Source organism: Lithobates pipiens, unplaced genomic scaffold (assembly GCF_037356315.1).
Source record: "Lithobates pipiens isolate NorthernLeopardFrog02 unplaced genomic scaffold, aLitPip1_a1.2 Scaffold_8, whole genome shotgun sequence".
NCBI lineage: Eukaryota > Metazoa > Chordata > Amphibia > Anura > Ranidae > Lithobates > Lithobates pipiens.
The window spans coordinates 7,948,316-7,966,769 of NW_027507903.1; the positions used below are offsets into that span (position 1 = coordinate 7,948,316).

Here is an 18,454-nt window from a genome sequence, read left to right on the forward strand (position 1 = left end):
GAAAGGCTGGCGTGAAGTCCTCGGGACCCAGCGTGAGGCGAAGGCTGGGTGCCGCGTCGATGCGTTTCGCGTGCATTCGCTTTTTCAAAGTCTTTGAAAAAGCACATGCGCTCGAAAGTTGTTGTTACGGCAACCCTCCAGCATGCGCCTCACACTGGTTCACGAGGACTTTCCGAATTCCAGCCACCACCATCCTGACAAGGGCCTTTACGCCATCCGTACGATCCCTCTCAAGCTTCTGGCTTGAGACTGCAATGGCAGGGACCAGCAGACTCAATGTCTGCCAGTCTCCCGGTGATCATGTCAAGGAGCCTCAGGACAGGGAAGTGCAAACAAGGCATTTCCCCGTTCTGTCTTGTGACATCGCAGGGATCTACTGCTCCCTGTCATCGGGAGTGGTAATTGCTGTCATGTGAGTTGTAGCCCACCCCCACCCCCACACACAGTTAGAATCACTCCCTAGGCAGGGCTGGACTGGGACAAAAATTTGGCCCTGGACTCCATTCAGACTGGCCCTCTTTAATTTTGCAAACACGCACAAAAACACTATATAAACTGTACGCAATTGCATTTAAAAAGCCTCCCCCTTACATCAGTGTCCCCAGAGAGCCCTTCCTTACATCAGTGTCCCCAGAGAGCCCCTCCTTACATCAGTGTCCCCAGAGAGCCCCTCCTTACATCAGGGTCCCCAGGGAGCCTCTCCTTACATCAGTGTCCCCAGAGAGCCCCTCCTTACATCAGGGTCCCCAGAGAGCCTCTCCTTACATCAGTGTCCCCAGAGAGCCCTTCCTTACATCAGTGTCCCCAGAGAGCCCCTCCTTACATCAGTGTCCCCAGAGAGCCTTCCCCTTACATCAAGGTCCCCAAAGTGCCCCGCCTTACATCAGGGTCCCCATATAGACTTCCCCTTACTTTAGGGTCCCCAGAGAGCCCCTCTTACATCAGAGTCCCCAGAGAGCCTCTGCCTTACATCAGGGTCTCCAGAGAGCCTCCCCCTTACATCCGGGTCCCCAGAGAGCATCAGAGCATCTCCCTTACATCAGGGTCCCCAGAGAGCCCCCCCCCTTACATCAGGGTCCCCAGAGAGCCCCTCCTTACATCAGGGTCACCAGAGAAAGGGCAGGCAGTGAGAGCCGCCTGCCCACTCTCCAGCCCTCCCGTGCTGCCCGCCGCATGGCTGCAGAGACCCCATGGTCCAGTAGTAGGCCGGGACCCTGTGGTTGGGGACTCCTGGTCTGACTCTGGGCTATGGGCCCCACATTTGGGGCTATAGCCCCAAAAGTCCCCCCCTAGTGATGTCACTGAAACCATCCCACTGAGCCATCGGCCCACCGGGAAACTCCTGTTAGTCCCAATGGCCAGTACATGCCTGTCCCTAGGACACACTTAACCCCTTGATCGCCACCTAGTGTTTAACCCCTTCCCTACCAGTGTCATTTACACAGTAATCAATGCATTTTTATAGCTCTGATCGCTGTATAAATGACAATGGTTCCAAAACAGCGTCAAAAGTGTCCGATGTGGCCGCTAAAATGTTGCAGTCCCAATAAAAAAATCGCAGATCGTCCCCATTACTAATAAAAAAAAAAAGCCATAAAACTATCCCCTATTTTGTAGACACTATAACAAACCAATCAATAATCGCTTATTGCGATTTTTTTTTACCAAAAATATGTAGAAGAATACGTATCGGCCTAAACTGAGGAAAAAAAATGTTCTTTAGATATTTTTGGGGATATTTATTATAGCAAAAAGTAGAAAAATTATGTTTTGTTTTTTTTTCAAAATTGTCGCTTTTTTTGTTTATAGCGCAAAAAATTAAAACCGCAGAGGTGATCGAATACCACCAAAAGAAAGCTCTATTTGTGGGAAAAAAAGTGCAGAATCTTAAAAAATGCTCTGGTCAGGAAGGGGGGGGGGGTAAAATCTTCCGGGGCTGAAGCGGTTAAAAAAAAAAGAAAAAAGTAATTCCTTGAATTCAGAGTTCAGAGTCTTGGCATCCTACAAAATACACAATGTGTGCCACCTAGTGGTAATATACTATTCCTGCAGGCTGCTACACAAATGCTGGGCACAGGCAGGTGATACAATGTTATGAAATACTGTATACAGATAATAGACATCAGACAGGAAAGAAAAATATAACCAACAGCATTTTAAAACCATTCCCAGGGGGGCCAAAATATTGTCAGGGGCCACAGGCCAATGTTTTAAGTCATTCCTTGCACCTTGCATACCAACATGACTCTTGCTGTTGCATTTACTGGGGAGGAAATCCTGGAAATCTTTACATGGAGTATGCATGCATACTATATGCAATTGCCATTTTATTCCCTAGGGTCTCTGCTAAAATTATATATATATATGTATATATATATATATATATATATATATATATATATATATATATAATATATATATATATATATATATATATATATATATATATATATATATATATATATATATATATATATATATATAATGTTTGGGGGTTCCAAGTAATTATCTAGCAAAAAATATTGATTTTAACTTAAAGTGGAGGGCCACCCTGAAAAAAGAAAATACATTAAAAATTAGAAAAAAATCATAAAAAAAAATGCCTGTTGTTAGGCACATCATCCTAATCTGCCTCTTCCTCCTCCGCGGAGATCTTCTTTCTTCTCTCCTCCATGCGGCGTCTTCTGGGTAATGGGTCGCGCTGTGTTCTGGGAACTGTGTGTCCCAGAACACAGCGCGTCCCATTCACAAAGCGCTGCGCAAGGCTCCACTGCCTGTTTCCCTTACAGAAAATGGCGGCGCCGGGACCCGAGACCGAGGGACGGGTCAGCCTCGGGCGGCCGACATCGCGGGCGCCCTGGACAGGTAAGTCTACTTATTAAAAGTCAGCAGCCAGTGGCATAACTAGAACCTTCAGGGCCCCGATGCAAGAAACCATGAAGGGCCCCCCTGAACCCCAGCCTGTTCCCTTCCCTCTGAGTCCTGCGGTGGAACTCCAGGGCATGGTCACAGGTATGACCCTTGTGAGCCCTGTAGTTCCACCACTAGCATCAGTAGTTTTTTTTTTTTTCACTCTGGCTGGGGAGAACAGACATCGGACTGAGCGGCAATGCATGGAGGAGGAGAGGGGTACTCTGAGGAGCCGGCCGAGGACACAGGTCATGCGGGGAATGCACAACTAAAGAGCAGCCAGTGCGATAGTCGAGCATGGAGCTCTGCTAGTCACCCTCCACCTCCAGCCACCCGTGTGCATGGTGCACCTATGCTGCTGCCGGCCATATGTAGAGGGGGCTGCATGGGCCCCCTGCAGCACAGGGCCCAGTTGCGGTCGCGACTGCTGCACCCCCTATAGTTACGCCCCTGTCAGCAGCTACTGTGTTTGCAGCTGCTGACTTTTAAATTTTTTTTTTCAAAACCGACCCTCCTCTTTAAGAAAGAAGTGTCAGAAAAAGATTTAGACTTTAAGTGGTTAAACTTCCTGCATTTACACATGGTTGAAAACTTGGCAGACTGCCCAGATTATTTGTTTACGCAAGAAGTTCTTTCCCTTTGATCTAAGAAGTAAGCTTTAGTTACAATGTTTCAAGTTCTACACTTGGCAGATTGCCCGCGATGCTTTCTTTTGACAGCTGAGTGAGCAGAGAATCTCTCCACTTGTTTATATGAAAGAATCGACTGCTCTCAGTGGGAGAGATCGTCAGGGGGGTGAATCGAGATCGCGTTTTTTTAACGATTAATCGTGCAGCTCTACAGCAAAGGTGCCAGTATTCCAACAGTCAGGGCTGGTGTAACCATTAGGCGAGACAGGCAGCCACCTAGGGAGGGGCGGTAAAATCCTTGGTGACGAGGTGACTCCGCATCACTCCCTGCTATTACACACCCCCCCCCCACCGCATAGAGCAGATTGGCGGATAAACAATGCCCGCACAACCCCGCCCACACTCCAGCCACATGCATGCCATGCACTTGCTCTGTGCTGCCAGAGGAGTTTTGTGAACAGCTGAGCGGCACTTTTCTAACAATAGATGCTACAGCCCAGAGGCACACCAGACTGAATGGGGAGACATAATTGGTGAGTGTGACTTCCATACCCAGAACAGCCCACCTCTCTGTTCCCACCACTTTATGCTCGTCACCTTCTTCCCCCTCCCCCTTTCTTTTTCTCTCTCTACCCCCCCCCCCCCTTTTCCTTACACCTCTCTTCTTCCTCCTCACCCTCCTCTCTCCCCTCTCCCTCATTCTCTCCCCCACTAGGCTGGGACCTAGCCTGTCCATATACCACCCTGGCTATATACCACCCTATGACCCTGGCCTGTCCATATACTACCCTGGCTATATACCACCCTGTGATCCTGGCTATATACCACCCTGGCCTGTTCATATACCACTCTGGCCTGTCCATATACTACCCTGTCCTGTCCATATACTACTCTGGCCTGTCCATATACCACCCTGGCCTGTCTATATACCACCCTGGCCTGTCTATATACCACCCTGGCCTGTCTATATACCACCCTGGCCTGTCCATATACCACCCTGGCCTGTCTATATACCACCCTGGCCTGTCTATATACCACCCTGGCCTGTCCATATACCACCCTGGCCTGTCTATATACCACCCTGGCCTGTCTATATACCACCCTGGCCTGTCCATACACCACCCTGTGACCCTGGCCAGTCCATATACCACCCTGGCTATATACCACCCTGCATAGCTCCCAACTGTCCCTGATTTGGAGGGACTGTCCCTGATTTGGAGCGATGTCCCTCATTCCTCCTCATTTGTCCCTCGTTTTGGTCTGATCCATATAGTTGTATATAAAATGCACTTTTTTTCTCCCCCATTCCCTCATTCCCATCTCAAAATGTTGGGAGGTATGCACCCTGGCCTATCTCTATACCATGACCCTGGCTATATACCACCCTGGCCTGTCCATTTACCTGTCCATTTACCACCCTGTCCATATACCACCCTGGCCTGTCTATATACCACTGGGGTTACCACCTGTCCGGGATTCACCCAGACAGTTCAAGTTTTGAATCATGTGTTTGGGTTTCAGTCCACCTGAAACCTGGACACAATATTCAGACAGGAATGTGGCTCAGAACAGGACCCCATAGGAGGGTGAGGGGGCACTATCCACGCCACATTACTATTCTCTTTGGAGCGCCGGAAGGTGTCCTAGGTCTGTTACAATCCTATAGTGCAGGTTAAAAACAAATATTTTTACTGTGCGCCGCTAAAGTGTTCAGGTTTGGCTTGAATAAATAGTGACAACCCTATATACCACCCTGGCTTGTCCATATACCACCCTGGCTTGTCCATATACCACCCTGGCTTGTCCATATACCACCCTGGCTTGTCCATATACCACCCTGGCTTGTCCATATACCACCTTGGCCTGTCTATATACCACCCTGGCCTGTCCATATACTACCCTGGGCTATCTATACACCTGTGGACCAAGGCTGGTGTGAGGAAGTGAGCTGGTGTCGCCACTCTTTGCCTTCAGACAGGGTCCAGGGGCTCAAGTATGGGCCTGTGGACCACGGCTGAAGAAATAGTAGCAATGCACCACAAAAATCTCCACCCCGCCACCTCCACCATATACATGGGCAGGGAAAAGTGGGTGTAGTCAGGGGTGGAGCCAAGGGGAGGGGGGCGGTAAAATTAGGATTCGCCTAGGGTGTCAAAAATCCTTGCACCAGCCCTGCCAACAGTAAAAACAAATGGCCACTGCCCCCACCTATAACTGGCCTTTGCAACAACTAGTTTTCTTCCCATACTGTATCCTGATGGCATCTCTTCTGCAGGTAAGTGACGCACCCGGCCATCCACATGATGTAAAAACGTGATTCATCAGACCAGGCCATCTTCTTCCATTGCTCCGTGCTCCAGTTCTGATGCTCACGTGCCCATTGTAGTCACTTTTGCATGTGGACAGGGGTCAGCATGGCCACCCTGACTGGTCTACAGCCCCATACACAGCAAACTGGGATTCTGTTTTTTTTCTGCTTTCAACACATCAGCTTGAGGAACAACATTTTCACTTGTTGCCTAATAAATCCCATCAACTTTCAGATGCCTTTGTAAAGATATACTCAATCGTATTCACCTAACCTGCCAGCGGTCCTAAAGGTATGGCTGATTGGTGTAGAAAAGACACTGTTTTAGGACAGCACAGGGACCCTTTATCAGGCTTGCCATGACTGATCATGAAACATGAGAGGTCAGGAATCTCTTCCTGTGCCGTGAAGACGTGTTCTAACACGAAACATGTTGGGAGGAGGCTATTTATGATGTCATCACGCACATTGTTGGTCGGGCGGCATTTCTGTTTTAATGCCTGATGCACTTACCATGGCTTTGGATGATAGTGCAGTGGTGTAGTGGTTAGCACTCTCACCTAGCAATAAAAAGGGGTCGCTGGTTCAAATCCCAACTACGACACTACCTGCCTGGAATTTACATGTTCTCCCTGTGCCTGCGTGGGTTTCCTCCAGGTACTCCGGTTTCCTCCCACAAACCAAAGACATGCAGGTAGGTTAATTGGCGTCTGTCCAAAATTGGCCCTAGTATATGAATGGGGACCTTGGATTGTGGGTAGGGACTAATGTGAGTGCGTAAAGCACAGGGATAGGGACAATTGTAGACACTCAGGTTGAACTGGATGGACTGGTGTCTTTATTCAACCTTACTAACTATGAAACTATGAAACTATGAAGACACTACCTGCCTGGAGTTTGCATGTTCTCCCTGTGCCTGCGTGGGTTTCCTCCGGGTACTCTGGTTTCCTCCCACACTCTAAAGACATGCTGGTAGGTTAATTGGCTTCTGTCTAAAGTGGCCCTAGTATATGAATGTTAGTTAGGGACCTTAGATTGTAAGCTCCTTGAGGGTAGGGACCGATGTGAATGTACAATGTATATGTAAAGCGCTGTGAAAATTGACTGCGCTATATAAGTACCTTTAAATAATAATAATAGTGGGCTATAGAGTTTGAATTGTTTTCTCTCCAGTGATACAAGTGCATCTGGAGGAGATACATTCTATCCATGAAGTGGTAAGAAGTGTTCCCACCTTATTGACCCCTGAAGAAGACTATATTTAGTCGAAACGCGTTGGTAAATTATTGGTGGTTATATAATAAGATCAAGTACGTGTCCTGTCTGCTTGTCGCATAATGCTGGCCATACACTATATGAAAAATCATCCAAAATTGAGTCATTTAGACAGTTCATTCATTTTTCGGCCAGTAAATGGGCACAAATTGGTAATCAGTTGGGACATTTTTGAGCTGAAAAGACAGAAGACAAGTTTGGAAATTTTCTGCCGAACGAACGATAAATTGAAAGGTTAATGTGTTTCCGGTCCATACGGTTTGCACTAGGTATATGTGAAAAAACAGGAAAAAAAATGTATTAGTTTATGTCTATTGAACAATTTATCGGTCTTTACATGATCGTTTGCTCTCACAGCCCGAATCTTTGTTTTTGGAAAATGGGTTTTGAATGATTTTTCGTATAGTGTATGGCCAGCATTAGGCTTTATTGTACATTAGACTAAGAATTAGACTGTATAGACAGGAATTAGGGATGAGCTTGGTGTTCGACTCGAACATCAGCCGTTTGTCTGTTCGGCGAATTCAGAACTCTGTGGGCCGTTCGCACCAAATTTGTGTGGCACGAATGGCCCACAATGCACTACGCCATCGCAGTGCATTGCTGGCTCATGATTGGCCAAGCATGCACTGTGACCCCACATGCTTGGCCAATCACAGCGCCGGCAGCGAGGAGAGCCATAATTGGCCACAGGCAGAATGCCTGTGGCCAATTATAGCTCAGGGGGTTTAGTACACGCCCCACACTATATAAGGCTGCCAGCCTTGTGTAGTGTGTTACGGCGTGCAGGAAAGGGCTAGATAGGCAGGGACAGTGTGTTCTTTTCTCAGGCACCTTAAAGTTAAAGTGTACACCTGTATCCAGGACCGTTTTTTAAGGCAGGGCAAAAGGGGCAGCTGCCCTGGGCCCCATCATTGTTGTGGGGCCCAAAACAGCTGCCTCATACTTGCCAACTATCCCAGCTTAAATCCCCTCATACCTTGAAGTTTAAGTCCCGCGCTGTGTCCTGATATCTCAATGTAAACTTCTGCTGCTGCTGCCCAGCTCTGCCCTATTGCCATGTACAGATGGCTCACCTGCACACCCAGTGTTTACATGTAAATAACCTGCATTGATATGTAAATAGTAGTGGACTGCGGCGTTGATGTGTAAATAAAGGCGGCATTTATATGTATAGCATGTCCCCCTGAGGTCACATCCACCATCACTTCTGCTGAATTCTGCCCACTGGGGAGGTAAAGGGGCATGCTTGAAAGTCCTGCCTACAGCTGTGGTCATTAAGCCTAACATCAGTCTATTCTGTAAAAGTAAAAAAATTGGAGGTGGATTCTTCAAAATATCATGGTGACACAGCACCCTGAATTTTGGTGCATGTGAATACGCAGGCAGGCAGTGAGGAGATGATGTGCTGTAACCTTTAGCAACCAATCAGTGAGCAGTAATGCGGTGCATTAACCTCTTGCAACCAATCATTGAGCAGTAATGGTGTGCAGTAACCTCTAACAACCAATTAGTGAGTGGTATAGATGTTCAGTAACCTCTAGCAATCAATCAAGGAGCAGAATTGATGTAAAGTAATCTCTAGCAACCAATAAACAAGCAGAAATCATGTGCTGTAACCTCTAGAAAATAACAGTGAGCCATAATGTGTGCTGTAACCTCTAGCAGCCAGTCAGTAAGTGGTAATGATATACTGTAACCTCTGGCAACCAATCACAATCACTGCCTGATCTGAATCAGTAAACTGATTGTGAGTCTGGCTGATATTTATTGTATGTCTCAAAGCATGTGGAGAGCGAAATTGCGTGGAAGAGGGGGGGCCCAAGAAAATGTTTGCCCAGGGTCCAGTCAATATTAAAGACGACCCTGCCTGTATCTACCCTTTATTGCTGGTGTTCTATAATAATGGCATCTGCAGGAGTTAAAGTGGGTGGTGTGTGCCTCCAGCACAGTATACACCTGAAGATACCCCTTATTGCTGGTGTTGTCTGTTGCATATCTTGCATATTAGCCTTTAAAATTAGCACTTTTGATTTCGAACGTTTGAGTCCCATAGACTTTAATAGGGTTCTAAAGTTCATATGAATTTCGTACAAATTTTAGGTCCGTTCGAAGGTTCTGGTGCGAACCGAACCGGGGGGGGGGGGGGGGGGGTGTTCGGCTCATCCCTAAACAAAATGAATACATTTTTAGCATTTTGTACAATTAAACAAATAAACTTTTTTAATTTTTATACAGAAAACTAATTTGGTGTGAATTTTAACCGCTTGCTGACCGCCGCACACAGATGTACGTCGGCAGCATGGCACAGGCAGGCAAATGGGTGTACAGGTACATCCCTATAAATTTGCTGCTTTTTGACACCCCCCCCCCCCCCACCGGAGTGTGCCTGTGGGTCCCGGGAACTCGATGTTCTCCGGCGGCCCGCGATTGCAGTGTGGAGAAGTAGAACGGGGAGATGTAAACAAAGCATTTCCCCGTTCTGCCCTGTGTCATGACAGAGATCTACTGCTCCCTGTCATCGGGAGCAGTGATCGCTGTCATGTCCTAAGCGGCCCATCCCCCTCACAGTTAGAATCACTCCCTAGGACACACTTAACCCCTTCATCGCCCACCTAGTGGTTAACCCCTTCCCTGCCAGTATAATTTACACAGTAATCAGTGCATTTTTATAGCACTGATCGCTGTATAAATGACAATGATCCCAAAATAGTGTCAAAAGCGTCTGATGTGTCCGCCATAATGTCGCAGTCACGATAAAATAAAAAATTAAAATCTTCCGGGGCTAATTGCTGAAACAAAATACCATGGCAGATACACTTTTTTTTCTTGAATACTGACACAAGAGCATTTCTAATCATTTATAAATGTGTGTGGGATTTATTTCTTTTTTTATTTATTTGAAATAATAATAATAATAATAAAAATAAATAATAAAAATAAAAATAATAAAAATAAATAATAATAATAAAAATAATAATAAATGCCCAGGAGCACTTTTTTCCTACAATTGACACATTTAAGGAGACAGCGCCACCTGTTGGTTGGTTGCATGCCTGACCGATCAATAGAGACTACCAGATGCCCAGCTGCTCTGAGCTACACGGTTTCTGGCACGTCCACTCTTAAACTAAAACTAAACTGTATACAGCCTTTGCATTTTTGAGTATTATTAATTAGTTTCATTAAATCATCCATTTATTTAAATCACATGCTATGTGGTCGGGTCCTTGCCAGACGTTTGTCGACGGATCGATCCCCGCTGAGCAAACGGATGTCCACGGGGCGGATCATCACGGATCCGTCCCGTGTCAAAGAGGCCTTAAACAAAAAGTGCCAGAAAAGGCCTGGTAAGCAAGTGGATATACAGTACACTCAGGGGCGGACTGACCATTCAGCCACTCGGGCACTGCCCGAAGGCCTGGGCCACTAGGGAGCCCCATCAGGGTTGCCAACCTCAGTAAAACCAGGGACAGTATGTAAAAATCTGTGTTTTTTTTTTTTTTACATCTGTCTCTGAAATGTCCCTTACCGACATCCTTTTGGTCTAAAAATCCTGAGATTATAGCTGCCCCACCTCTCCAGTACCTTCTCAGCCAATAGAAACATGTCTGTGTATACTGTGTGTAAATGTATGTGTAACCTGTGTGACTGTATACTGTGTGTGTGCAGGGCTGGACTGGGACAGAAATTTGGCCCTGGACTTCATCCAGACTGGCCCACGTACATTTTGAGTGTCCCATCAGCACTCCCTTACATCAGAGTGTCCCATCACCAGCCCCCTTACATCAGAGTGTCCCATGAGCAGCCCCCTTACATCGGAGTGTTCCATCAGCACCCCCTTACATCAGAGTGTCCCATCAGCACCCCTTACATCAGAGTGTCCCATCAGCAGCCCCCTTACATCAGAGTGTCCCATCAGCAGCCCCCTTACATCAGAGTGTCCCATCAGCAGCCCCCTTACATCAGGGTGTCCCATCAGCAGCCCCCTTACATCAGAGTGTTCCATCAGCACCCCCTTACATCAGAGTGTCCCATCAGCAGCCCCCTTACATCAGAGTGTCCCATCACCACCCCCCTTACATCAGAGTGTCCCATCACCACCCCCCTTACATCAGAGTGTCCCATGAGCATCCCCCTTACATCAGAGTGTCCCATCAGCACCCCCTTACATCAGAGTGTCCCATCAGCAGCCCCCTTACATCAGAGTGTCCCATCAGCAGCCCCCTTACATCAGAGTGTCCCATCAGCAGCCCCCTAACATCAGAGTGTCCCATCAGCAGTCCCCTTACATCAGAGTGTCCCATCAGCAGTCCCCTTACATCAGAGTGTTCCATCAGCACCCCCTTACATCAGAGTGTCCCATCAGCAGCCCTCTTACATCAGAGTGTCCCATCAGCAGTCCCCTTACATCAGAGTGTCCCATCAGCACTCCCTTACATCAGAGTGTCCCATCACCAGCCCCCTTACATCAGAGTGTCCCATGAGCAGCCCCCTTACATCAGAGTGTCCCATGAGCAGCCCCCTTACATCAGAGTGTTCCATCAGCACCCCCTTACATCAGAGTGTCCCATCAGCAGCCCCCTTACATCAGAGTGTCCCATCAGCAGCCCCCTAACATCAGAGTGTCCCATCAGCAGTCCCCTTACATCAGAGTGTCCCATCAGCAGTCCCCTTACATCAGAGTGTTCCATCAGCACCCCCTTACATCAGAGTGTCCCATCAGCAGCCCCCTTACATCAGAGTGTTCCATCAGCACCCCCTTACATCAGAGTGTTCCATCAGCACCCCCTTACATCAGAGTGTCCCATCAGCAGTCCCCTTACATCAGAGTGTCCCATCAGCAGTCCCCTTACATCAGAGTGTCCCATCAGCAGCCCCCTTACATCAGAGTGTCCCATCAGCACTCCCTTACATGAGAGTGTCCCATCACCAGCCCCCTTACATCAGAGTGTCCCATGAGCAGCCCCCTTACATCAGAGTGTCCCATGAGCAGCCCCCTTACATCAGAGTGTTCCATCAGCACCCCCTTACATCAGAGTGTCCCATCAGCAGCCCCCTTACATCAGAGTGTCCCATCAGCAGCCCCCTTACATCAGAGTGTTCCATCAGCACCCCCTTACATCAGAGTGTCCCATCAGCAGCCCCCTTACATCAGAGTGTCCCATCAGCAGCCCCCTTACATCAGAGTGTCCCATCAGCAGCCCCCTTACATCAGAGTGTCCCATCAGCACCCCCTTACATCAGAGTGTCCCATCAGCAGCCCCCTTACATCAGAGTGTCCCATCAGCAGCCCCCTTACATCAGAGTGTCCCATCAGCAGCCCCCTTACATCAGAGTGTTCCATCAGCAGCCCCCTTACATCAGAGTGTTCCATCAGCAGCCCCCTTACATCAGAGTGTCCCATCAGCAGCCCCCTTACATCAGAGTGTTCCATCAGCACCCCCTTACATCAGAGTGTCCCATCAGCAGCCCCCTTACATCAGAGTGTTCCATCAGCACCCCCTTACATCAGAGTGTCCCATCAGCAGCCCCCTTACATCAGAATGTCCCATCAGCAGTCCCCTTACATCAGAGTGTCCCATCACCACCCCCCTTACATCAGAGTTTCCCATGAGCAGCCCCCTTACATCAGAGTGTTCCATCAGCACCCCCTTACATCAGAGTGTCCCAACAGCACCCCCTTACATCAGAGTGTCCCATCAGCAGCCCCCTTACATCAGAGTGTCCCATCAGAAGCCCCCTTACATCAGAGTGTCCCATCAGCAGCCCCCTAACATCAGAGTGTCCCATCAGCAGCCCCCTAACATCAGAGTGTCCCATCAGCAGTCCCCTTACATCAGAGTGTTCCATCAGCACCCCCTTACATCAGAGTGTTCCATCAGCACCCCCTTACATCAGAGTGTCCCATCAGCACCCCCTTACATCAGAGTGGCCCACTGAGCCATCGGCCCACCGAGAAACTCCCGGTTGTCCCAATGGCCAGTACATGCCTGTGTGTGTGTATACTGTGTATGTGTTTTTGTGTATACTGTGTGGCCCCATAATCTCCTATTGCCCTGGGGGCCCCATCAGTTGTCAGTCCGCCCCTGAGTACACTGATATAAATGTTTATAAAGGTATGGATGGTTCTGCCTATTTATCTGTCAGCGGTTTATCATCTATCAATGTGAGTATCAGGCTGGTCCGGAAAGTAGAACGTCATTGTGGAATGAGAGACGACCATAAAACATTTGCTGGGTCACACAGTCTTACTCTAGGACAATGCCTCCTAATAGAAGTTCAGCAGCCCACAGTGCTTTGCGTCCGCCGACCAGGCACTCGCTCCCAGCAGCCTTTTCTGTACGTTCTGTGGGCCTCAGCTAATTTCTCCGGCCTCGATCGTTCTGTTTTGTTTGGGGTTTTGCTGCAGCTAGAGAACATCAGGACCAGACCCTTCTCTGAGTTTCCCACATTCTCACTGATATTCACCTTTTTCGGGACAATTAGCTGGAGCCGAGTTTGTGAGAAGAACATAGGAAGGACATTGTTGACCAGGGAAGGTAAGCTGGACCTTGGATTTACAGGGATAAATACAACCAACCTCTCGTGTCGGTCATGGAGGTAGGATAGTGGAGTCATCCATGGACAATATTTTAATATTTATGTCTGCAAGGAATTTGCAACATTGGCAAAAAAGAATGTTGGGACTTTATATGAAGCGCAGCTAAGAAAATAAAGATTAAAATCACGTGATCATGGGCTCCAAAAATATAAACATTGCGTCAAAAAATAACATAATAGTATGGTTCAATAGAATCTGAGTATTTTAATTATACATGATAATGACATATTTCATAGCAAAAAATATAAAATAATAATACAGAATGGTAGTTATCATAATAAAAAATTCATGAACAACATGATTAAGTTGATAATGGTAAAATATAAAACCAGTCTATGGGTAATAGAAACATTGGTACACGGTAATGTAATTATATTAATTCATAAACAACAATCATGTAATCAGTAAAAAAAGATAGATAAAAAAAGTAAATAAAAGATAAAAAATAAAATTAATATCACTAATTGCAGAGTCTCAAGATCACATGATGTTGAAGATGTAGCATAAGGCTAAGGCTCTACGCGTTTCGTGGGGACTCCCACTCATCAGGAGCAGTAAACAAGTGCAATGATCTGTGATAAAAGGTAGAAAATTACAAGGTGAACATTTGCTGGACAAAAACGAAAGAAAGGCAAGAGTGTACTAAACATTCTTACCTATAGTTACATAAAAATATAATATAATTCAAAGTGGAGGTGCATCCAAAACCATTTATTTTATTCTGGGGTGAATCATTTGCAGCACTTCCTTTTAGATCAAGTGCTGTGCAATTCCTAAATTATTTTCTCCTAGAGAACAGACTGGACATGAAGGCATGCAAAGCACCCGGATGTACAGAACTCAGTGCTGGGACAAGGTCTTCTAGAGCCCAGGGCAAACATGCCAACCTGCGCCCCCCCCAAGATGTATGAGTTTTATGTGGCAACAAAAAAACTGAGCACTAATCCTTTTCACTCCCCTAAGCATAATTTTTCCCTCCTCCTGGTACAAATCATCACCCCTTCTGAAATCCCCCTCCCAGCACAAATCTTTGCCCCCCCCCCCAAAAAAATCACCTCTCCTAGCACAAATTCTCTACCTCTAAAAATTCCTAATTTCCCCTCCCAGTATACATCTCCCTCCCCCCAGCACAAATCCTCTTCTCCCATTCCCCTTCCCCACACAAAACCCCCTAAATTAACACTCTTAGCATACCCCCACAAATTTCCCCTCGTAGAACAATACTTACCCTCTGCCACCCTCCAAGTTCTCCCTTCCAACAAAAATCCCCCCCCCATCTCCTTGCAGTGCCCCCTTCACCTCACATGGCAGCCGCTCCTTCTGCCCACCCCTTGTCCCGACCCTGACAGTACTGTCCAAAGGTTTTAGGCAAATGTCAGAAAGTAAGAATGCTTTCAAAAATATATATTTTAATTGTTTGTTTTTATCAATTTACTAAATGCAAAGTTGAGCGAACAGAAGAACTATCTGAATCAAATCAATATTTGGTGTGACCATCCTTTGGCTTCAAACCAGCATCAGTTCCTACTAAGGATGAGCTCAGGCGGAGTTCGCATGGAACACGTACAGAGCCCGCCAGGAAGTCGGCGCAGCGCTGCGCTAATCACAGGCAGTGAGACGTTTCCCGATCTCTGCAGCCGCGCATCGGGGCAATGCCTGTGATTAGCGCAACGCTGCGCTGACTTCCTGGCGGGTGCTGCACGTGGAGTATGTGAACACGCCTGAGCTCATCCTTAGTTCCTACACTTGCACAAAGTCAGGGGTTCTGTAGGATTGGAGTCAGGTGTATGATTAATCAATTACCATGCCATACACGGTTCGAATTTCGAAAGAATTTTTCCATTTCGAAAATCGTATCTAAGAATTTTCGTATGAATTTCTCACCATTAGTGGGGCTGCAGCAACAGCCGATTTTCGCGCGGAAATAAAATTTGAGGAATCGGACATGTTGGAATTTTTTTGAAAAACAAACGATTTTCTAATCAATGATGGGAGAATCGTGCGAGAAATGTAATAAGAAAAGAAAATGTACGGAGATAAAAGAAAATTTACGGAGAGAAAAGAAGATTCCCGGCCAAGAAAATTCTTTTCTGTAGCAACATGAGGTGAAATTGAAGGCTTGGTCGGCCGAATTTCGAAAATCAATGGTGGCAACATCGGATCACAAAAAAAAACGAATTTTCTGATTTTGAAAAGAAAATTTGTTCAAAATTCGACCATGTATGGCCTGCATACCAAGCAGGTGCTAATGGTCATACATTTCATATGTAGGTTGAAAGACAGTCATTCACTGAAACAATACAGCTGTGCTAGAGGCTTAACCACTTCCCATCCAGGCCAATTCTGACATTTCTCTCCTACATGTAAAATTCATAATTTAGTTAGCCCAATTTATTTTTTTGCATAATGTGAAAGATGAAGTTACGCTGAGTAAATAGATACCTAACAGGTCACACTTCAAAATTGCACACGCTCGTGGAATGGCGCCAAACTTCGGTACTTAAAAATCCCCATAGGCGACGCTTTAAATTTTTTACTGGTTACATGTTTTGAGTTAGAGAGGAGGTCTAGGGCTAGAATTATTTCTCTCGCTCTATCGTTTGCGGCAATACCTCACATGTGTGGTTTGAACACCGCTGTCATATGTGGGTGGGACTTACGTATGCGTTTGCTTCTGTGTGCGAGCACGCAAGCACACTGGGACAGGGGCGCTTCCATTTTTTTTTTTTTACTGTTAAAGTGGTGGGCCAGCTGAAATTTTTTTTTTTTTAAGTCAGCAGCTACAAACACTGTAGCTGCTGACTTTTAATAAGCACACTTACCTGTCCAGGGTGCCCGCGATGTCGGCCGCCTGAGGTTGACCCGTCCCTCGGCTCTCGGGTCCCGACGCCGCCATTCCAACTAAGGGAAACAGGCAGTGCAGCCTTGCTTCTTCACTGCCCATTTCCTACTGCTCATGCGCGAGTTCCCCAGAACACAGCGCACCCCGTTCCCCAGAAGACGACGCGAGGAGGAGAAGACTAAAGATCACCGCGGTGTAGGAAGTGGCAGATTAGGACGATCTGCCTAGCAACAGCCATTTCTGGTAAGTTAAAAAAAAAAAAAATTGTCATTTTAATTTTTTTCAAGATTTTTAGGGACATTTTTATGTCATTTTTTTGTTTTTTAGGGTGGACCTCCGCTTTAATTTTACTTTTTCTTTTTTTAGTTTGACACTTTTTTGAAAATCAAATAAAATGTGATCACTTTTATTCCTATTACAAGGAATGTAAACATTCCTTGTAATAGGAATATGGCATGTCCTCTGTCCTCATGACAGGTCCATGACAAGTCTTCTTTACAGTGAGATATGGGGGTCAATAAGACATCTAACCCACATCTATCCTCTAGGCTGGGAAGCCTGAAATAAAAAAAAATAAACGATCTAGGCCTCCCAGCCAAGGCGGCGCCATTTGTTTGAACGCAGAGGCGGGGTGTGATGTCATAACATCGTGCCCAGCCTCTGAACGATCATAGAGACTCCGGCGACCATCTGGTCCGCCGGAATTCTCTATGATCAACATCAATTTGGATTACCAGCAAGGATGGGAAGTGTCATCATAATGGGGGATTTTAATTATCCAGACATAGACTGGGCAGAGTAATTATGCATTTGTTTAAGGCTCGCCAGTTCCTAAATGCCTTGTAGGACAGTTTCATGGGTCAGATGGTAGACTCACCAACTAGAAATAAAGCATTACTAGATCTACTGATTACCAACAATACAGACCTGATCACGGATGTGGAAATATGGGGCAATATAGGTTAAAAAAAAAATTCAGCAGCTGCAAACACTGTAGCTGCTGACTTAATAAGCCGACTTACCTGTCTAGGGCGCCCGCGATGTCGGCCGCCCGAGGCCGACCTGTCCCTCGGCTCTCGGGTCCCGGCGCCGCCATTCTATCTAAGGGAAACAGGCAGTGGAGCCTTGCGGCTTCACTGCCCGTTTCCTACTGCGCATGCACGAGTCGCGCAGCGCTTTGTGAATGGGACGCGCTGTGTTCTGGGACACACAGTTCCCAGAACACAGCGCGACCCATTACCCAGAAGACGCATCACGGAGGAGAGAAGAAAGAAGATCTCCCCGGAGGAGGAAGAGGCAGATTAGGATGATGTGCCTAGCAACAGGCATTTCTGGTAAGTAAAAAAAAATTTTTTTTTTTTTTTAAAGATTTTTTTCACATTTTTTTATGTATTTTTTTTTTCAGGGTGGCCCTTCACTTCAATTGGCTTCAGTATGAATCACACAAATAGGAAACATAAGGGGAATACAAAGACACTGAATTTCAAAAGAGCCAACTTCCCTAAACTACGTACCTTACTAGAGGACATAAATTGGGATAAAATCTTAGGAACAAAGAACATGGATGGGTTTGCTTTAAGAGCATATTAAATAAGGGCATTAGTCAGTGCATCCCACTGGGTAATAAATTTAAAAGAGCGTACAAAAGTCCTGGATGGCTTAACGCCAATGTAAAAATGCATATAAAAGCAAAGGAGAAGGCCTTCAAAAAGATTCAGGGATCATCATCAGCATTCAGACTTTATAAAGAATGCAACAAGAAATGTAAGGGTGCAATTAGGGCGACTAAGATAGAAAACGAAAGACACATAGCGGAGGAGAGCAAAAAAAATCCCAAGAAATTCTTTAAATATGTAAACAGTAAAAAAGAGAGGACAGACCATATT

General features: G+C 46.4%; 1 protein-coding gene across 4 annotated transcripts in view; it reads left to right on the forward strand.

Annotated features, from left to right (window-relative positions):
• Window positions 1-13,436: 13,436 nt before the first annotated feature.
• LCTL (lactase like) overlaps window positions 13,437-18,454 on the forward strand; it is an 80,410-nt gene continuing 75,392 nt past the window's right edge. Inside the window, exon 1 of one of the 4 annotated variants that reach the window (XM_077471930.1) lies at window positions 13,437-13,664. The gene's annotated coding sequence lies outside the window, so the exon portion shown is untranslated. The remainder of the gene's footprint in view (window positions 13,665-18,454) is intronic. The other 3 variants (XM_077471931.1, XM_077471928.1, XM_077471929.1) reach the window with 3 other exon arrangements.